Source organism: Cuculus canorus, chromosome 1, assembly GCF_017976375.1.
Source record: "Cuculus canorus isolate bCucCan1 chromosome 1, bCucCan1.pri, whole genome shotgun sequence".
NCBI classification, from domain to species: domain Eukaryota; kingdom Metazoa; phylum Chordata; class Aves; order Cuculiformes; family Cuculidae; genus Cuculus; species Cuculus canorus.
Window position 1 is genome coordinate 75,986,367 of NC_071401.1, and position 22,595 is coordinate 76,008,961.

Genomic DNA, 22,595 nt, shown 5'->3' on the forward strand with positions numbered 1-22,595 from the left:
TCATCGCAACTGAATTTATTATATACTTCTGTTTGTGTTGATTTTGTTCATATTCTGTTGATACAAACCCTATTGTTCGCAACCTAAATATGTCAAATGTCAATTGTCTTTTAAATTGCTTTATTATTTCACATCTTGGGGGAAACAGCCTCTCCCAGCTTGTTTGCTGATGATACCAAATTGAGTGGGGAAGTCATTATCCCATTCTACTCAGTGCCTGTTAGGTCACATCTGGAACACCGTGTTCAGTTTTGGTCCCACTACACAAAAAAGATGTGGACAGGCTGAAGAAGGTCCAGAGAAGGGCCACCAAGCTGATCAAAGGACTAGGAAGCCTGCCATACGGAGGAAGGGCTGAGAGAACTGGGCTTATTCAGCCTTGAGAAAAGAAGGCTTTTGGGGAGACCGTGTCACCATGTTCCAGTATTTTTAAAGGGTGGCTTCAAAGAAGATGGAGTCTCCCTTTTTACAAGGAGTCACATGGAAAAGAAGAATGGTAATAGGTACAAGTTGCTCCGGGGGAGATTCTGATTGGACACGAGGAAAATTTTTCACAGTGAGAACAGCTAGGCATTGAAATAATCTCTGCAAGGAAGTGGTGGATCGCCAGCATTGGACACTTCTAAGATTTGGCTGGACAGGATGCTGGGCCATCTTGTCTAGACCATGCAACTGATCCTTGACATTCCTCCGACTTGGTGTTCTATGATTGTATAAAATAATCTTAAGTTTAGCTTTAGCTTCCTTAAGCCTCTCCCCCACAAAAAGGGGGGTTATTTGATAATCGGAAGATGTTTTTGGTTGATTTGTACTTTCTTAGAAAAATAGGTAAAGGTATGCTATCATCTACTGTCTTCCAGTGGAGTAAAGATAACCACACTTATACTTGGTAAACATTAGCAATAAAAATCCTGTTTATTCTTAAAATGCGTTCCTCCCTCCTCCCCCTTGAAACATTTAACTAAATCAAGGGCTATTTTGTCTTCAGAGAGAAGAAAGAAAGCGAGCTTAAAGAACTCTGTTAACTGAAATGTAGAATGCATTTTTTACTGAGATTTAGACTCTATCTAACTTTATCTGGCTATTTGAAGAATGATTTAAAAAAAAATTCACAGATTAGATGGTATTAATCTAACATCAAGACTGAACTACTTACAGCCCACAAAAGCCTTCATACAGCTAGCTTGACCTCTAAATATATAGATGTCTGTATTTTTTAGTTGCAAGGGATTTAAGTGCCAAGAATTCTACTTCTGTACTGACGGCACTGCTGTTTTGGCTTGTCTTCTGCCCAAGTCCTTCCAGGATACTCGTTAGCCCTTGTACAGATCTCTCCAACGAGCATCATTGGAAGTGAGTTCAGCACAAAGTGTAGCAGCCATGGCTATGGCACACTAATCACAAAGACTCTGTAGGAATCAGGAAAGGAAATATGGAAAAGATGGGGAGTCGGTTGTTAAGAATAAATCTGAGAATTGCTAGGGTAAGAGGCGTGCTCAGGAGGCTGAGTGGGAGAGTAAAGCAGTGGAAAAACATTGGAAGGTGAAAAGCAGTGCAGAAGAGCTAAGAGATCTTGAAGGAGACAGAAAGCTGAGGGGCGATGCTGAGATTAGAAGGAAAGCTAGTATCTGAGAACTGGAATTTAATGGGAAATGGGATTTTGGTTGTGGGAAGGGAGCAATGTATTGTATACTGAAGTTGATGAGAAGGAGAGGTAGTTACTCTAAAGAAGCAGGAATGCAGGGCTAAGATCAGAAATAGGAGACTGAGCCTGATGATACTGTGATGGGGTGGTGGCATACGTGCCCAGGATTTGGCAGTGGTACAGCCTGGATGAGAAAGGGAGCTAGCCAGGTTTTGAAGGAGACTCTGTATTGAAGGGTTTCTGTATTGAACAAGATGGAACTTTTCCACATTTTTTCAAACTTCTCCACATTTACTGTTTTCAGAGCAGCTGGAAATTAAACCAAGCTCCGAAAGCTGTCTTGTTAGACTTGCAGAGAACAAGCTCCGCAAAGCTGGGAAGGTGAAAAGTTAAGATTGTCTAGAATATCTTAACTGAGCTCCCTTGGACATATGCATTATGATATAGCTATGAAGTATCTGATCTCAGAATTGTTTAGTCTTTTCAACTGGACCAGAAGTGTACAAAGATTGTATAGCAAAGGGGACAGGTCTTTGAAAACTTGCTTTCATTTATTGTAGAAACTTTAAGATAGGTAGTGAATGGGGCAGTGTGCTACAAAAAAGAACAGGTTTGTCACCTAGTTAAGGCAGATGTATACAACTTCCCCAGAAAATTAGTTTAAAGTATTGTGTAGGGCTAGGTACTCTGATAAATGAGTTTTAGGCATCTCCTGTTGAACACTAAAGTTTGTAATGATCCTAGTTTAAAAGTTTCATTCTTGAAGTTCACAGATCAGGGCATCATATGATGGACCTCACAGGGGGCTGTAATGCAATCTATTGTTATCCTGACAGCACCAAAGAGGAGTTCTGTGTGAGAACTAGTGTTTCTGTTCTCAGAGTGCTGTTCTGAAATGGCACAAAATAACCCAGAGTAGATAAAGTGTAGAGCTGTGCTGTGACCATATGTAATTCAGTTAATGCGTAGATTTTCAGTAGTCTCTTTTCTTCTAGCTACAGTATTCATGGAGTGAGGTCAGAGACCTGTGGAAAAAAACTGCACGTCATCACCTCATAAAGAGCCAGTCAGACTAGATATGAGCAAGGGGGACCAATGAACTACAAGTCCTTAAAAAATAGAAATAAAAATAAAAATTGGGACTTCTGAAGTGCTTACCTTAAAAATTTGTTAGTTTCCACCTCATCAGACACCTTTCTTATTTTAAGATTTTAGAGTTATGGAGAATGGTGATATTTATTTATAGCTTGTTGACTTTTGTTTTTTAAAATGTTGTGTGCTTTCCATATATTTATCCTGGCAAAATCTGGATGCACAATGTGCAAAGAAAACTTGAAAACTAGGAAGCATAGCCACAGGGGTTTTTTTATTTCCATTGACTTCTGGTAAAAGCTCTCTTGAAAAACTGCCTTAGTTACTTTGCCAATTATATATTTACTTACAGGATGGGGAAGATGGAAAATAATTTTCTTTTGATCTGAGGTAGTTGTATTTTAGGGGAACTAAAATATTGTTGTATTCTGACCATGGTCAAAAGTAAGGCTGCCATTACTATTTAAAGAGACTAGTTTCAGTGGTTGTGCCATATCAAATGCATTGCTTTTCTACTCTGTTATTGTTAGATGGGCTACTTTAAATTAGATGGTCTAATTCTGGAAAATTTGAATACATGCAGGTGGACTTCGGTGGCAGCAAAGCCACAGTTATTTAATTGGAGCTCCATATGCCTGAAAAAAAAGATTCCATATGGTTAAATAGCACATTTTGAAAGTCTTTCTTTAATTCATATTAGTGCCAGGCAAAAATAGAATAACTCCTAGCTTCTCCTTAACTAAGTGACAGTGCACCTGTACACAAACCTCCTGTCAATTTTTAACATGGTAGTTGAATACGTAGGATTTTCTTGTCACATGTAAACAGTTTTAAGGTAGCTTAAATCTCTGGCTAACAAAGGCTTAACTGTGTTGCTCTCTGTTTGTACTTCTAAAGACACGTGATGAAATACACCTAATTCATGCAATCCCACCTTCTACTAGGCTGAATTTACCTGGGGTTTCTCATAGAAAACTCTCTTTGTTGAATGTTGTACTGAGTCTAAAAAAAAAAAAAAAAAAACCATACGTAGAACTGGTCAAATACAACAGTCTTTTTACAGCAGGAAAAAGCTTTGAGTTTGCTTCTCGTTCAGCAAATTCATGGGAAATAATCCTGTTAGAAAAGCTGGAGATTTGAATTTTTAGATCGCTGACTGTTTGAGGCCTTTAAGAGTTGATATAATTAGAGATGAACTTAGGAGAAGTTATGTGAATTGATTTTCTGTTGTTTTTTTATTGTACAGAGGTACCTAAGGATAAAACTGGCCTAAAGAGAAAATCCAGGGGAAACTGGGAAGCTTGACTGTTCTTGCAACTGAGTAAGTGAACACTTAGCTGAAAATCAGCTTTATAAAATGTTAAAACTGTTAAATATTTTTCAGCATCTCCATGCCTAATTGCAGTCTGTAACTTAAGACAATAACTTGTTTTTTCAATTGAAAAAGGCTAAAAGTACTGGGGCTAGCAGAATAGAATGTTCTATAGAGCCTTCAGTTCTTTGCAGTGTATTTGGTTTTTATTGCTACCTTAAAAGCTTCCATAAAATTAAACGTAGATTATATGTAGTATTTCTTGGTATTTAGACGTTTTGCCTTTTAGTTATGTCTCTTGAGATGAATTTCTGATTTTGAATGACCTCTCTGTTTCTTAAAGTTAAACTTGATGTTGCTGGTTTGTGATCATAATAAGGCACTGAGACTCAGCAGGACTGAAGTCCTGTGAAGAGGCCAGGTTAAGTGTGAGGTCATTGGAGGATGCAGGCTGAGAAGACAACCTCGTAGTGGCTGAATATGGTTGTCTTGGAAAGAGCGAATGCTCACTTCATGTTGTTTGAGACAAAAGCTATTGTCTTGGTTGGGTTTGCTCCCATTAAAATAGTTGGATTAGCTTCCATTAAAGCAGGACGGGGACAGCTTTTCTTTGTCAGCTTTGATGGGGCCTGTGGCAGACATTCCAAGGTATCTGAAGGTCCCCAGTCCCAAACCCAGCCTACACAGATTTCTGAAAAGGCGGGAAGAATATTTTTCAGTTATCCACCTAGCTTCCTTTCTGGGCAATCCAAGCATTATTCTGGTTACAGTAAATTATTTTACATGTCAAAAAGGTACTTTGTTGTATTATTTCATGTGTTTGTTTATTAATACATATTCATATATGAAACACACGTAATATTAATGAGCTGATAAGTATGATAGTACAAAACTTTTTTCTGCTGGTAACGCATTTTTAATAATGGGCAAGTTAACTGAGTTTTCTGAAACAATTGCCAGAGCAGGGGCATTTGTTCCTGCTGGCATTTATCATGCTAAATAATTATGTTTAGTTTTGGAAGGCTTCAGGAAGTTGAATATCTTTACTGGTATCTACATTAAATTTTACAAACTCTACTTATCAGCTGAGAGTCGATTTAATCCGATCTGCACTTGTTATCAGTGCCTATTTATTCAGTGCTGTGGTTTAATCATATTCTTGTACTGAATGCATGAAGTTCTAAATCGGTACCTGTCACATCACTATATAAAAAAATATATTTCATTTTACCATAGTATTTACTGCGTTTATGCTTTTTGTGATAGAGTGGTAGACAAAAAAAGTCTTTCATTGCTTTTGATATTAAAAAGAATTAAATATGTAACTTAAAAATATGCCAGGCTCTGTGAGCTATACACACATAAGACTTTTAATTCATTCAGAAGTGCGTTGTGGCAGCATTTATTATTGTTATCCTTTGATTTGTATGTTAGGTAGTCAATCACAAATAATGCCTGAGATTGTGTTATATGTAATTGGCTACTTTCCTGTGCATTTATAGTTCTCATTGAAGTTCTCGTTCCTAAAATATTGTGCCTTGTTATACTTGCAGTCATTGCGCATGGCTTTAGGATTTAGCTCTGTGGACTAGCAAACAGGTGTAAGGTTTATTAAAATAGTGAAGTTCAGTATTCTTGAATTATAATGGCATGTTTTGAAATCAGAATTGGCTCAACAGCTCTGTTTTAAATCCAACGGGGGCCTTTGAGAGAGGTATTTGCCTCATTTCTTTTAACTTCTATACTAACATGCAGCAAATGTTTTCATTTATTTCCTGTGTTATCAGTTCTATTCTGCATATTTTAGTCTATTGCTTTTGACAGTGATGAAAGACAGGTATTTCCTGACCTTTTGTACTTTGGGTGCTACGGAAGCTCAGCTGTTCATTTTGGCAATATTTTCTTCTCCTGTCTCATTCCCATTTCCTCATTTTGAAGGCAGCACTGGAAATTCCAGGTGTAATTGCAGCCTTTTTTGGAATTACAGTTTAAATTTTGTGCTTGTGTACATGAGACAGGAGCTTGCCCATATGAAAGAAAGGTGGTCATTCTGCTGGGCTTGACGATCGGTAGGTGTACCTTGTACCTTGACAAAGACATTGTGTCAGTGTTATTTTACTTTTTACTTGAAAATTGTCCTTAATTGTTGTTTGAGGAAGTCAAAAGTCAAGAACTATTGAACTAAGAGATGGGGATAATACAATTAAATTGTGTAGTGTTTTTCTTTATGAATATAGGATTGATCTCTAGTCTAATTTAGGTGGTTAATCCAGTTCATTGTTTGCCAGTTATTGTAGTTACTGCATCATCTACAGATTTTCTCATTCAGACTTGAAATTGAGTGCCCTAGGGCAAGATTTTCTCAGTTAAGCATGGAAATGAACTGGCCTTGTTTTTGAGAGCATCCTGCACATGACAGTTCTTGTGCCTGGTGTCCTGGTAAGATTGACTGGTTTGTGCGAATCTACATCGGGGTTTGAAGCAAGATAAAATGTATCTGTGATGCAACTCTCTGTGTACTGCATTATGTTCTTTCTCAGGGATTGGTAGGTAATAGTCCATACCATATTTAGAGGCTGTAGTGAAGCCTACAGGTGCTGGTACTGTAGGATAAAGCTCTTCAGCTTCTTCTAGCAGTTAATTTTAGGGACATGGTTATTATTTTTGTTAATAATATTGTATGGTTTCTGACAATTTTTAAAGATATGCTTTGTTGTTCATAGCCTAGAAGTCTCTGGGGATTTAAAACTCTCTACAATCTCTCTCTCAGAGATCAATTAAGTTTCTAATTAGAGTTGCATCAACTTATCATCTACTGGAGGCCTAAAACAGTTGGTGTTTGATGAAACCATTCTAGGAGGTTTTTTAATCCTATGAGAAAATTTTGGTTGAGGATTTTTGGTTCTTTATATTTTTGAGATGGGTTCTTTGTTGTTCAGAAAGTGGCTTTTAGTAATAGAAAGCTTTGGTAGCTGAAATTTTAAAACAAAGGAACCAACCACGTGTATTTAAACAATTTTATTTATTAAAATATCTTGTTCTCGGGCAGCTAAAAGAATTTGTCGTTGCTACTATCTTTGAAAGACAACGTATTTTGGTCAGACCTAAAATGCTGATGAAATTATATCTCCGTGTTTTGCCTGAAGCCAAGTGTCACAGCCTTTTATTGCTGTTCGGAAAGCTGTATATCACTAAATTTGAAAGGTAGCAAAGTCCTGTGGTTGGCCTCAGCATTAAAATATATAGACACTTCTGCTTTATGAGGCTGTAAACCAGATAATTCATCACTAGTGGGGATCTGGAGGTAGACATGGGCTTTTAAGCAACAATATGTTATATCACAAATTCCTTTCGAGGGGGAGTGTTTGTTTTTAGGGATTCCTGGAGAGTGGAAGCCTATTATAGTGGTATTGTACTTGTAATAAATCATGTACTTTGCCTTGGTTGTCTTTTTTTTTTTTCCTTAAAGGCCTAAGACCATTCAAACATTCTGTCATAATAAGAATGACAAGTAGTATCCTCTCTGCAAGCACAGACCGAGGGGGGGGGCAACAACAATTATTATTTTTTTTTAAAGTGTAATATTCTCACTATCTATATAAACAAATGATAGTGTGTCACAAAATTCATGTGAACAGCAATGCAGCTGTATTTCTGTTGTCTGACCAAATAACAAGAAATGAGTAGGAAAGGGGGGATGACAAGGGGGATGCGTGTTGGCAGTTGGCATTATGGTATGAATTGATGCTGTGTTTTTATTGGGGGGAGTCATTACAGGAGGCTTCATCTGTTTGCTGCTTTTCGATATTTAGCATCTTTAGTGATCTTTCTTGAAACCAGCTCATGCAGTAACTGGCAAAACAGAAGCAATTAGTGGTGTAGTCTCAAAGGGAATCTCAAGCTTCACTTTAAGTGCAATGATTAAATCCACTAAAATGATAACCATTGCTGCCAAGAACTCCTGTAATTGGTCACTAATGCATTTTGTTGTAGCAGTCAATAACTACTAGATTTCATGCATGTAATTAGTAATGCATACACGTTTGGTCAGTAAAATTGAAAATCCTAATAACTGGGGCTAGAGGGGCTGGAAAGGAACACAGAGCTGGAGAACTGAAATAGTGCTCTGTTGATAGTACCTAACTGGAACTGTATGCTTCAATAAAACAAGTGTCCTACTGTGCTGGAATACAAATGGGCTGTCTGTGGCAGGATATAGCAAAGACGTTTGGCAGAGAGGGATTTGAAAGCTTCTGGCATAATGTAATTGAATTGGCCATTTCTTTAAAGATAGAGCAAATTGTTTGCTGCAGCATTCATCATCATAAGGAAGGTCAGACAGCTTGCCAAACATATGATATTCATAATAAAGAGTAAAATGGTGACGCTTATATTTAAACACAAATCATGTTATCATATTTGTAAAAGCTGTGGAAATGAATGGGAATATTTTTGGTGGTGCTGAGGCATAAGTAATCTAAGTAAGACTGTAATTCAAGAAGGGGAAAGCATATAGTCAGGGAAAAGACTCCCAAGGGAATTTAGCTAGCGAGCAACATATGATCCCCCTGACTTGAGAGGATAGTAGGTGTCTTGGCAGAAGTATTGCTGACTCTCTCTTCTGATCACTTAAGGGAAGATAAGCTTGTATGATTCTGGTTTTTTTCCTTTTTAAGAAAACAAAGGGGAAAATAACAACGAAGAAGGACTTAAGGAAGTCCTTAAAAAGAGACAAAACCTAAACTGAAGCATTGCTGGTTTTTGTTAGTCAGTTATGCTAGGACAGAACAAGATGATGCAACAACTTGTAGCATATCTGAAATGTTGTATGAAATGCTCGGTATCGGTACACTGGGAAACTCCTTTTCAGTCACATCCAGAACATTGAACATAAATTGCATGATGACAGGGTCTTTGGGCTGCACAGTGATGCCTCTGCAAATGAGTAGCTGTTAGCTTTTAGGTTCTAACACATTCAGGAGACTGGCATTTTGATTTCTTGCACCACTGCACCACTGATAGGGTTGGAAATGGGAATCAAAATAATTAGATTGGATATATAGATCCCAGCAAACCAGCCAAGAAAGCAGCTGGGTTGGGGAGAGGGCCGCTCTGAATTCTAAAATGTGCCGATGCTTTTTTTATGAGATGATGAGGACGGAAGGAGTAAACTAGAGTGCAAATGCTTGCCATTTATATTCAAAGTGTGTAATAAAATAATTGAATATATGCTTCCTCCTATTAAAGCCTGTTAAAATCAGTAATAAAGTACATTAGTGTTATATTAAAAAGGGAGCACAAATTTTCAGGTAATATATCTTAGTTGCAGTATGTACAGTGTACCAATAGGCAGACTGGGAAGTGGTCTTTTACATCATCTGAGGCATTCCTCCTTCCTGATAGAGGACTGTTCCCAGCAGTGCATTTTCTCTTATTTTATCTAGCAATAGCTTTGCAGTATTCCCTCTGGCAGTTTTTTTCACAGGCAAACAGTTGTTCCCCTTCAAAAAGCCTTTCCTGGTAGCCACTCAATATTTTTTCCATTTTAAAAAAAAAGCAAATAACATCATCTTTTCATTTACTCTTTCTTGACTTTTTGTATCTTACAGATAATGCCTGCCTTCTTCTGCTATGCAGATTTCTCCTTTAGGTATTTGTAAACTATTACCCCACTTTCCCTTTGCCCTACTTTGCCATTTTTCACCTGTACAGACTCATCTCTCAGTCTTTACTCATAAGTCAGTTCTTCAAGTTTTTGCCTTTTAGAGACCCCTCTTCTTTTAACCAGGAGATTGAGGAGTCCAGGTCCTCCTAAATTTATAGAGGATGTATGTTTTTTTCTGTTAGCATAATTTCTGATGCTTTTATGTTTTTAAATTCTTCTATGTATCTTGCCTGCCCACAATATCTCCTGCTCCATTTATGGCTCAGTACACTTTTTCCTTTCCTTCTTTATTACTATTTATTTTGTACCAAACTTGTATCTTGCATTTCCCCAAGTAATATCTCCTTGTTACTTTCAATTTGTATTTTGGTGTTTCCTTTTCGTTGCATCAAATCCCAGTTCCTTCTTATCTCTGCAATTTCTAATCTATCTAATCAATTTTAATCATCAGTCCAAGCCAGTCTCCTGGTTTGCACATCTGTGATGAGGAAAGCAGTGGATGCAGGATCTCCTGCGCTTTGAAGCCAGGTGTACAAGGCTGTGTCTCTGCTACTACTATATGATAATAACACATATGTAAGTATTCGTCTACTTTTGCGGAAGCCTCGCTTGGGCCCCACATCTAAAACACTGGCTGGATTTGTAAGCAAGTCCAGAAGTTACTGGCTGCAGTTGTAGCCACTGGAAAAAGCTCTGTTGAGCAGTTTCTGAACATCCTTGTTCTGAAGTAAATACCAGCATTTTTGTCTTGTTTCCCTGCTCCAGATCTCCAGGTGATTTTAGATGTTACTTTTCTTATTCTGCTCTTCAGTTCATTATTTCATATTACACTATTCAGTTGTAGAGGTAGTGGTGAGAGATGGCAAAATGATGCCTTTTTGTTTTGATCTGTACAAGCACATAGTATCTGAAGCTCCTTCAGAAGTAGGCATTTGTGCATCTTGAGGTACGCTATGGACATAGAGTACAGCTTGTGGGTAAGTCTGCCATTGAGTAATACAATGTTTTGATGTAGGATTGCAAGACTAACAAATAAAAAGCGCCTTTACTATCCTTACAGAATGGATGGTATTTAACTAGCATGGAGATGCAGCTGAGGTGCATTGTGGAGGAGCAGTACTCATACCTGAAGCTCAGTGTTTGGATACATTAGGGGGAGAGCCTGGGAGTTCTGGAGGAGCTCATGTTTCTGGTAGGAAAATGATAAAATCCGATCAGTTTTGGCAAATACAGACTGAAATTGTGAGTTGGTTGTCGTCTAGTAATAAGTGTGTGAAGATTAATGTTATTGAGAAGACTCTCTTTTATTTGGAAGTTATGGCTATAAAAAAAGTGCAGTGGAAATAAGATAAAGTTAGAAGAATTCAAACAGGATACAGATTTTTTTTTTATTCCCTCAATATTCATAGCTATTTTAAAGCTGGAAAATTGTTGAAATTGAGATGAGGATTTATCCATTAACTGAAATTTTTACATCCTGTTCAGATGAATTTCTAAAATACACATTTCTTTCAGTTTTTCTGAGTTGCGAGTAATGCAAAAAGTTTGTGTTTCAAAACTTGTGTTATTGAAGATTCCCAGTTAGAAAATGTACTGGTCTTTTTTTTTTTTTTTGTCTTCATGCTTATGAAGCTCTTTTAAGGTTAGGGCTTTCATACACACAGATTTTTTAGCTGGTCATCTGTTTGTGGAGGACAGTTGCAGCGCAGTAGTTACTGTGCAGGATACTGAAGAAACAGTTCAGTAATTTATCCTGCTCCAGAAGTTACCTCTAGGATGCCTTGTGCCCAGTGCTGCCGATGTTCAAAGTTTACTTGGATGCTTGGGACTGATGTTTTATATAGAGAATTTGGAGGAAAATGTTATTTTGGTTTTTAATAATATTTTCCTTGACCTTTATCTGCAGGGAGATTGGCAGACAGTATAACAGCCAGTCTAAGCGCAAGATTTTATTTATGGCACTAATTCTATAGAAGAACAAATGGAGTTTGGGAGAACAGAAGAAATTGAAAGATCTTAACTTTTTTAAATTAATAACTTGTTGAATATGAATGAATGCAAATGCCACTGACTTGAACAAAGAGATCAAATTGAATACCTTGCACAGGTTTTATAATGTCAGTCTAAGAGGACTGCGACGCTTGATCCCCCATGTTTTGATTCAATCAACAGTACAGTAGTGTATTTTGCACAGGCCATAAAAACCAGGCAGTGCGTTACCCAGGTAGTATTTTCTATACCTGTTAGAGTGATAAATGCTATGAGATAGTTCACATTCCAATATATAAATAACCTTCTATGATATGAATTCTAGGTAATGGAAGCACCTTGCATCTTTCAGCACCATAGTATAGCATTTGTTTTGTTTAGGAGACCGGCAGGTGGCTTTAATCTTCTGTTTTAAGTTATTAAAATCATACGATATAAACAGCAGGATGTGCCACATAGCTAACTTGATTGTGCTATAACTCAGAACAAACCGAGCTGTTTCTTCCTTGTCAAGAAGACTTTTCTGTGCTTGTTGTTGTCTCATCCTTGGTTACTGGAACCATGTTTATGTTGTTCTTCAGAACTGATTATGTTCAGTGAATATCTTACCCCTTGCAACTTTTCACTGCCGATGTACATTATGTTGGATGACTTCTTTTGCTGTACAACCAATGAACTTGGCTCTTTGCTATTCTGTGTTCACTTTGCTTTTGAAGGCCATTCGAAAATAGGTAAAAGAATATCCAAAATATTTTCCTTCTTCTGATCTCTTACGCCAACTTGGTGAGTGAGTCTTATGAGATGGTATGCAATCAAGGAAATTATTAGATTCTTTCTAAACTGGTGGAAAAGTTTCATTTACACACAAGCTTGGCTGTAAAGGGGTGCATATAGTTAGTTACTTAAAAAGGTATGTATCATAGCGGTGTAGGACTCAATTTTACCGAAGGATGTGGAAAATATCTTTGTATTTTTGAAACAAACCCCATCATTTTTATGTGATCATTGGAGAATGTGGTTTTGAAACTTGCTTTGAAGCAATTTTTTTTTTGGTAGCAGTTTTTTAGACGTCTTTAGTTTTTTTGTTGGACTCGATCATCCAGTGGGTCCTTTCCAACCTGGTGATTCTATAATTTGCTTTGTAACAGTCTTTTAGACGTTCAAGGCATTAGTTCTAAATTAATAATACCTTCTCCTACCCATGTATTGTTTGGAAAACTTAAGCTTCTTTAGGAAGTGAAAACTGACAGCACTGACATCTTAGCTCCCTGCCTGGGGAAGTACTTCCCTTATTTTCCTTTTCCACACCCCTCTCCAGGAATAAAAGCAATACAAAAATGCAGATGTTGAAAGGCACAGAAACGTGTTTAAAGTTTTTTCTTCTGTCTTGGAACAGTGGTTGCTGACAGCAGAAAGCTTGTTTGCTTGTTAAAATTAGATTGGGATCAGAAGTGTAATAGTGGTAGGAAATTGTAGGATGGAAGGGAAGCTTATCTACATATGCCCTTTCAGTTGGTGTAAGGTGGGCCCTGAATGACTGGCTTGATCCTCAGTTGAGCAGGCTTGCCCCATATGATAATTACTGGTTTAAGCATCCTTAAAACAAGATACTTTGTACCTGGGCCAAAGTCATTTAGGTGGGATACCAGGAACAAACATGAGCACAACAATGCAATATGGCCGTTACAACTTCAGCTTCCAAAGTGTGTGTTTCTTGTTGATGCCTTACATCACATTTAATTGGGCCCAAGCTTATTGCTTACAGTTTTCCTGGACTACCATAAAAAAAAAAAAATCAAAAAAAAATCTGTGTTTTGGGGCTTGGTTTATTAGATTTGATGGTTGTAAAAACACTGTGAAGTTTTCATGATCTAGCTGTGAGTAAATTAGAGGACGATGCCTGCTCTGAAGCTGCATCAGAGTCAGCATCATTCTGGCTTCTTCTGTTTATCCTCAGCTGTTTTGAGGCACTCCGGTAACCAGTTGCTTCCTTGCTATAGTTATTATCCATTGCCTTTGCAGTAACTCAATCTATGGAAGACAGTGACCTCTCTATGCACCTTACAACCATTCACAGAAATGGTTATAATTCTGCTGATGCAGAATGCAGCTGCCCACTTAAATCTCTTTTTCTTGCAGAGGGGCTCCTTATGTCTCTGCTGTGTTCTGGCTTCTATTTCATTTCAGGGCGTGTTTTGCATGATACAATGGTAATTGATATCAGCTGAAGTGCTAAAGCTACCAGTCCCCTAATTTAAATTAGCGCCAGTTGGAGATGGGAGAGCCAAAACCAGGGTTGTGCTTGCAACAGGGCTCTGCTTTTGGAAATTATTTCACTTGCTGTCATACTGGAGAAAGAATTTTCTGACCTTCATGTCATGTGGTTATTCTTGTCTTGGGTGGCAAAGTGGAATCAAAGTAGTTGTGAAGGGATGATCAAGGAGGAATTTTAGCTTAAGTGTTTAATGGTGTTTAGTGCATTACTGTTCTCGTCATCAGTGCTATAAATGCAATCAGACATATTTTAAAATAAATCTACATAAATAACTGGCTTATCATAATGCAGCATTGGTTTATATATTTTTATATCATTTGTTTACATCTGCTCCATTTAACACTCTCTCTGTTGTATGTATGCATGTATCCATAGATCTGTATATATCTGGATTTTATATATATAATGTTTATTTATTTTACGGAGACATGAGCAGTTCTGCAGCTGGACCGTATTGTTTATAGGTATTATTTAATTGTTGGCAAATATTTGGAAGGCACAGGACCACCATAGTTTCATGAGACTGGTAAAACAAACTTGATTTGTATCCAAGAGAAAATTGAAAGTGTTGCCTGAGCGTGAGAGGCCACATTGAGTTGACCTGCTTGTGCGTTCAGCTCATAGGCTGCAATCCCTACTCCTGTATGCGTACCAACTGGAAGAAGAGTGGGTTATGTGGAATATTTTGCTGGAAGTTATTGATCCATTCATTTTTGAAAAAATGGATGGGGTTTGATCTAGGTTTTTTTCCCCCAAAGTCCTTACGGGTCTGGTAGAATGGTGTACTGTGAGGTGGGCTTCAGGCTGCTAGATGACAGTGGTTTGCACAACTTCACAGGTAGTTTGTTCTGCTCTCTTAAGTTGTTTCGAGAAACGTAACTCAAATTTTGTTTTCTGTACCTTGAGTCCATTATTTATTGTTATATCTTTGCTGATTAGTTTAATCATTTGTCCTCTGCATGGTATCTTATGTTGTCTTTGTAGACAGTTATTCGCCACATTTCTCAAAATAAGGTCAAGAGCCATTTCCTTAAATATCCCGGATACTTGGGTTACGCAGAGCCTCTTTATAAGTGCTCTTCCTGTTTGTTTTGTAGGTGTCTATGAAGTTCATCAGTCTAACCTATAACATTAAGGTTTTTATGACCTTACTACTTACATTATAGGTCAACGCAGTGCACTGTGATATTGCATGTACTCTTAATCATACTGTTAGCCAGTATCATCTTTAAACATATTCCATGTCCCTGGGGTGTCTAGCTACCATCTGTTACTTTATCCCATTAGATTTCCACCAGATTTCCCATTTTCTTTCCAGCATACTGTGCTGAAAAAACCCTTCTTATAGTTTCCCTTATTGATCTCCCAGTTTAGAGTTAATTACACAGATAATCAGATTATGGTGACTTTTTCTATTTTTCACCTCCCTGTGCTTTTCAATTTGAACAAAAGCGGGAGCTGATTCTCTTCATTTCTGCACACAGGTATTCATGTGTGTGCAGGATGAGTATACAAGAGTCTTCTAAATGCTGTTTTCTGTTCCATTCACTTTGTGTGGTATGAATACTTAGGTGGACCTCAATTCTTCACAACTTCAGCAGCCTCTCGACCTCCACTTCCTCCACTGGGCCATGGGAATCTGACTCTTCGCAGCTGACCTGAGCGAATGGCCTGAAGCTGCGCCAGGGGAGGTTCAGGCTGGACATCAGGAAAAAATTTTTCACAGAAGGGGTCATTGGGCACTGGCAGAGGCTGCCCAGGGAGGTGGTTGAGTCACCTTCCCCGGAGGTGTTTAAGAGATGGGTGGATGAGGTGCTGAGAGGCATGGTTTAGGGATTGTTAGGAATGGTTGGACTCGATGATCCAGTGGGTCCTTTCCAACCTAGTGATTCTATGATTCTATGAATTCAAAGGCAGCGGCTTCAGGAGGACCCATTCTGCCTTGCCCCCCTGTCTCCCTCTTGACCTGTGCTCCTGCTCCCTGGGTGCTGTCAGCATTGTTGTTGTGCCACTGCACAGTGCTGAAAGATGGTTTTATTTGTGAGGTGAGCTTCTAGTCAGATCAACAGTCTGGTCTAGCCCCTGTCCCCGACACATGGCAACAGCAGGGTCTTAAACAAACTTAGTCTGGCTATTAATACACAGTGCTGAGTCACTGCTGAAATGCTTTGCTTTACTTTGCTGTGCACCTTTTTAAAGCAAACTGTTGCCAGATCCAGTCTGCCTGGAATAAGCTATAAATTGCTGTCCTGGGCCATTGAAGGAGCAGCTCAGCCGTCAGTGAGGAGAGGCGAGGTATGTATGCATGGAAAATTACCTCAGTGGGTGTCTGCAGGCACCCTGACTCTGCTTGAGCATCACCACCCAAATAAAGACCTAGGGAAAGGCTCTCCAGACAGAGAAGGCGGCTTGCTGTTTTCTTTAAAACCTGTGAGAATTTTAGTATTCTGGGAAGATGTGTGAGAATTATTTACAAACACTGGAGGTCTTATCACCAGATGACTGATGTTAAAAAACTCTTTGATGATGCTGAGGTGAGGTATTTCTGCAGCAGCAGCAGCGTGGAGCTCAGACCTGTTAATAGTTCTAAACCATTGAGACAGCATCTTTACTGTTAACTGACATTAACCAACATTCTTGCATTAGGGACCATTGTTTTATAGGGCTGGAAGGGGTTCATTTGTTCACTGCTCATTTTTCGTATTGCTGGACAAAGCTTGCCTGATAAAACTGCACGTTTTCATGGGTATCGAGCTCGGCCAGTCCTTGGTTTCTGTCCATGTACTACAGGAATTAAACTGTATGGAATATTACTGTGGAATATTTAGGTTCATTTATAAATACAAAGATTCATGTGTACAAATTGGCTTCAGTCTTAATTGATTTAGAATACTTGATTAGACAACACAGCTGAGCCAATGTAACTCTTGCTGCCGCTGAGGGAGGTGGTTTGGCCCTCACTTTTGTCTTCCCTCCCTTCTGGCCATATGGTGCTTGTCTGACTCCTCGCTCCACTGCTGAACTCCTTCCTTCCTGGAAGAGATCAAGCCATTTTATTTGGTTTGACAGTATGAAACAGGTGTAAGGAACTGTGTGCTTCCCTTCTGGAAACTACTTTTCAGCACGAGGGGTGCAGGTTTAGTGAGAAAACCTCCAGTGTCAAACAGTACGAGCTAGATCGTGGGTTCATTTCTACTTACATTTTGGTTAAGAAAAGGAGTAGTCTGGTTTTGCATGTATCTTCTGTGATATATTTTTAGATGTTACCACCTGCACATAATATAATAGTCCCATGGAAAAAAAAAATGGCATTTCTAGCACAGATGGCACGGTTGATAGAGCTGTGGTTTTACATACTTCGAATTTTAGTGGAGTGAGGAGACATTCTACTCCTATACTTGCACTACCCAGCATTCCAAAATAAAAGATATTAAAAAAATACCGTAGTGAGTGCATAGGTGATAGAAAAACAGGACTTACTACTTTACCTTGTAAAAATCAATGGTCAAGAATGAAATGTTCTTCAGCAGCTAATTGCATAGAGTGTGTCTGTGTTTCAGTAGTTTTGGCGACTGATGAGGGCATCATATGTTTGAAGTATGGATGCTCTACTTGTGTTTATTTGGACCTTCTGTTTTACTGGGATTCTGCAAAGCTAGCAAGAGTCACTTTTGGTGAACTGCCATCCTTTCTTGTAGCACTATCAAAGCATGGTGTAAAGGTACACTGTAACTTTAGGGAACAGTTCCAGAGTGCAGCATTAGGAAGGAGAGGTCGCGTACCACCTTGATGTAACAAGAGGCTTAGCAAGCATGTCCGAAAGTGCAAATGCAATGGTTGCATTGGCAACCAGTGCTTGTGCTTGAGAGCTGGAGTGGACAGTAAGGCAAGAGATATTCTTTTTAGTGTTGCCTGAGTTCAGCTGCTGCTATTTCCCCAGCATGGGAGTGGCAGCAAGTGGTGGCAAGAACTCCCTGGAGCCTGGGGAGGCAGTAGAGAGAGGTTAGAGCAGGATTGTGCCTCTGGCTGGAGGAAATGAGGGAGAGGAGATGGCTTAGATTTTGACAGCTCAGGTGCACTTTTCTCAGGGCATCCACGTTCTCAATAGCGTGTTGTTTTTTTTTAATGTGTCATGTCCTTGGCTGTTTTCTGTAGAGAAAGGAAACTTACTAGGTGTAGTACTAGAAACGTATAGTACCTACAGCAGTCCTAGGTTTGGGATCCCTGGCCCTTGGCACTGTGGGGAAAAAACTCTGCCTTAAATGAGGATTGTACTGCTTTCTCTTGTGGACTTGCCACTGAAAAGAGATGTCCAAGTTGGATGTAATGAATTAAACACGCCTTTGCACCAGCCGAGCCAAGCCACATGTGGGCCTGCCAGACCCACTTTGTGGGCCAAACTGAGCCTGAGGACTTCAATGGCTTCAGGAAATTGCCTTCTGTTTGTGCAGCTTCTGGGTGGAGAAGGAACTCAGTGCAGCACGCTCACACCAGCCAAGCAGAGGCCATCAAAAATGGCTAAATGGAGGCATGTGCCACCACCAGTTGGGCTTCCTTCAGGCTTGGCCAGGTGGGTCAGAAGAGCTACCTGGGACTGGCTGGAGCCCATCTTCGCTCTGAAAGTACATAAGGTAGTGGGGGACTTCAGCTAGCAGGTTTTAGTGCTCTCTGCTGATGATATCTCAGTGGCAATTTTTTTCCTCAGCAGCTTTGAGCACAGCTAAGTCTGAACACATTTTGCATGGGACTGAAAAGGCATCTCCTTGTGCCCACAGCTCCTTGCTGCCACATTTCAAAACACTGCTGCAAAATAGGGAGGTTTACAAAAATGACCAGAAAGAGTATTATAATAGAAAACAGAAGTATAAGTACAGGTGTCATGGCTTCTTGCTTTATACGTGGAGACAGACCTTTATATTCTCAAGTGATTAACAATTTTGAATATCCATATTTGTACACTGTAAAGGGTTGTGTTGCTTAGTGGTGTAGATTGGCCAGTCCTCTTACCAGATTATGTAAGAGAGGCTACTGACAGCCACGTTGCTATGGAAAAACATATTACATCATGTATATATGTGCATAGAAGTACACATCTGTGTGTGTACACGTCTGTCTGTTAAAAACACTCTTCTCGTACTGACTCAGAGGTCTGGAGGCATTTCCATGCTGCGGACAAGGCAGAATGTTAGGCCCACAGGTTCTGCAATAGCCAAGTACTCTCTAAGGGCACTAGCTCATTTTTGGGAACGCAAAACAGCGAGGAGGTAACATTATTTCAGGGGTCCCTAAGGTTTTGCAGGGATGAACGGTGGGATTGAGGCTCTGGCCATGCATGTAGATGTGTTTGCATCCAGGCATCCCCATTCCTGCCCGCCTGACTCATCCAGGCAAGGACCACGATGTGGGTGATGGGTTGGTTTTCCCCTCTGTCGCTGCAAGCAAGGAAGAGAACAGCAGTTTATCAAGCACTTCAATCTGGTTTTGCTGAGTGTAACAGCTTATGAGAAAATGGCTGCCTTGTTTTCCAGGGATGACCACGCAGGAGAAAATGAGGATCTGAGCATGAGAAATCTCTCAGCAGCTTCCCGGGCCATTTAGCATTTATAAATACACTCCCAAGGATCCTTTTCTTCTTTCCAGGTAGCTTCCTGGCTTCAGTCCTGGCAGATTTGCAGCTCAGTGCGGTTACTCTGGCTGCTGTGCCTTGGAGGGTGGCTTCTTCAGGGGAAGGGGAGAAGGAGCCGCTTCAACCCCTCCTCAGTGCAGCCTGGGAACCCTTCCCAGCCTGGGCTGGGTGGCTCTGTATGGGGCTCACCATGCACATACACACGCATATAAATACAAGGTGTAATTTCAGACTTGAAATTTGTCTTCTGAGGCGCTGCTGCTGTAATCACTTCCTTTTTAGTGATTATATTAATGAAGTGTTGTTTTCTGAAGTATTTAGTGCTTCTAAAAATGACTCTTCATTTTCTCACCTTTTGAGTGACATAGCATTGCATTATAAGCAAACCTTGGAGATCTTACAACAACTTTCTGGTTCCCGAAGGGGCTACAAGAAAGCTGGGGAGGGATTACAAAGGCTTGTAGTGGTAGGACTAGGGGCGATGGGTATAAACTGGAGAGGGGCAGATTTAGACTAGACATAAGGAAGAGTTAGGCTAGACATAAGGAAGAATTTTTTCACTGTGATAGTGGTGAGGCACTGGCACAGGTTGCCCAGGGAAGCTATGGATGCCCCATCCCTGGAGGTGTTCAAGGGCAGGTCGGATGGGGCCTTGGGCAGCCTGATCTGGTGGAACATGTCCCTGCAGGGGACATGGGAGGGGGTTGGAACTAGGTGATCTTTAAGATCCCTTCCAACCCAGACTATTCTATGATTCTGTGATCACGTGACATGGAATAGAAATGCATATAACTGTTATATCAAAGTATCTCTAGGCCAAGAAGCTTTTAATATTAATGGAGAAATGATCTGTGGAAAACAGTTCCCTCTGAATAACCCGCTACAAAATTCTCTGCTGTTCAAGTGCATTATCCCACTCTTAGGTGGGATAATAAAAAGCATTTTTAGCAAATTGTACTAGCTTTTTGCAGCAATTCTTTCCATTCTTCAAAGGATCTTGATGCTTTAATGAGTTAATTCTCTCAGGATCCTGTTGAAAAAGGCAGAAATTGTGTAAGGAATTCTAAACTCCAGGAGAATAATAAAGTAACTTCTTTGGAATATCATGGGAAGTCTTTTTAAAAGAGCGATTATCTCCTTTAGCATTTGGACCTTTAATGTGAATGACTCTCTCATAAATGCTAGTAGATTTAGCTGTGGTGGTTTAAGATGTGACAGTTCTCTGTTATACTCCTCTGATGGGCTTAATCCTTCATCAACTGCGAGCTAGCTTGTGAGTTCCCACTGGAAGCACTGCGACCATGGGCTCACATAACCCTCTTCTGCTTGGTAGGTCATGCAGCTGGGCTCTGGGACCCGAAACTACCATAGCTCTTGACAGCCTGGTCAGTATCTGTTTATAGTCTAAGGGAAAGGAAAACAAAAGTTAGGGGTTTAAAAAAAGCAAACAAAAAAACCCAAACACAGCCAGGTGTGTTGCCTTTAACTGTGGGCTTCCATACCAGCTTCCAAGCAGTGTTTCAAGTGTTCTCAGGTAACTGTCAATATTGTGGCACTGATGTACATAGATTTCTGAGGGCTTATTTCTTCTCTTGAATAGGCTTTTCCTCTCCTTCCTTGTCATCCCTTTAACACAATAGTGCAGTAAGCTGTTTCTGCAGGACGGATGTTGCTTTTAAACGTAATCACAAGCCTGTGCAATCCAAATCAGTTGGAGGCAAAAGATAGTATACTCTCTTCGTTTTGTACACTCTTCAATGAAGAGCTGTAAAGAGAGATGTTTTGGGTCCCTTTTTCTCAGTTAAACGTAGTACTGCAAAACCTGTGCTGGAACACCTCCAATTCTGTGGATGCTATACTGCATATCGGTTGAAAACACAAGATTGCCATGTAGCTGATTCCTTCTTCCAGAGGTCGGCTGTGCTGCTTTAGTGTTGCTGCAAGCCCAGGAAAAGTGCTTCACGGAAATTACTGCTGTATCAATATCAAACAGAAGATATGTTCTTGTGAATCAAACCCTTACCATGTTTCATTTTTGTTTTCTTGAGCTGTCCAGCTAACCTTATTTTGAGTTTGGGGAAAAAAGGCTTTTTCCAGGAACTATACACTCAAATTGTTTGTGTGTATCAAAGGAATAGGAAGGATACTATTTGTAGGAGATATTACAGTTTGCTTCATATTTATTCTTCTGCCACTGCCATTTCTTTTTTAACAACTGGAACAGAGGAGTCTGAAGATGGAACTGGAAAGAAAACTGTGGGTTTTGTTTTGAAAAGCCCTTTGGAAAGAATACTTGTTTCATACTGCTGTGCCAGCATGGAAGCTGGCAGAGCTGGTCTTTCCCTCTGAGCAAGGCTCCGCTGCAGTGCTTTTTGGGGCAGGCTTGTTACCCGACTGCCTGTTTTCATTATGCCCCTTCTTTTGGATGGGTCCCACAAGGTCTGTGACAACATGAATTGGGACAGAGTGTGACAGTCTGATCAGGTGACTCTAAGAGGTCTCCACTTTAAAACAAAGAAGAACAAATTATCACATTGAAAATGCTGAGCAATGTTTGTTTATTGGCTGTAACAGCTCTGCACAGCGTGGGGTTTTGTATGGAAGTCCAAGTTAGCAGGGCTGGCAAAAGAGCGCAGCTTCTGCAGTGCTTTACCTGGGCCGGTTATACATCACTACAGGAAAAATTAAATAACAGAACACAGTGTGTCTTTCAGTATTTAGGCAAATGCGAGTATCTCCTTTGCAGTGTGGCCGAGAGGCATACGCGTTTTGTTATACTTTTCATCTGCCAGGATGCATCTTGTATCTCTGATTTTATTCTTAAATTATGATTTCTGGGGACAAGGACTATCTTGTCTCTTTTCCTATCTAGACTTTTCTAGATTTTAATATCGTCTTGCGTATGAGGCTCATGGTTAGGATTCCTAGGCAGCAGCTTAGTACAAATAAGGGAACATTATTATGGATCAAGGTTTTTGTTTTATAAACAAT

The 22,595-nt window shown here is 39.7% G+C and overlaps 1 protein-coding gene across 4 annotated transcripts in view; it reads left to right on the top strand.

Moving 5' to 3' along the window:
* The window catches only part of TBL1X (transducin beta like 1 X-linked), a 196,404-nt gene that overhangs the window by 51,729 nt on the left and 122,080 nt on the right, over positions 1-22,595 (top strand). For all 4 annotated transcript variants that reach the window (XM_054078594.1, XM_054078604.1, XM_054078624.1 and 1 more), the window contains exon 2: positions 3,984-4,058. The gene's annotated coding sequence lies outside the window, so the exon portion shown is untranslated. The remainder of the gene's footprint in view (positions 1-3,983; positions 4,059-22,595) is intronic.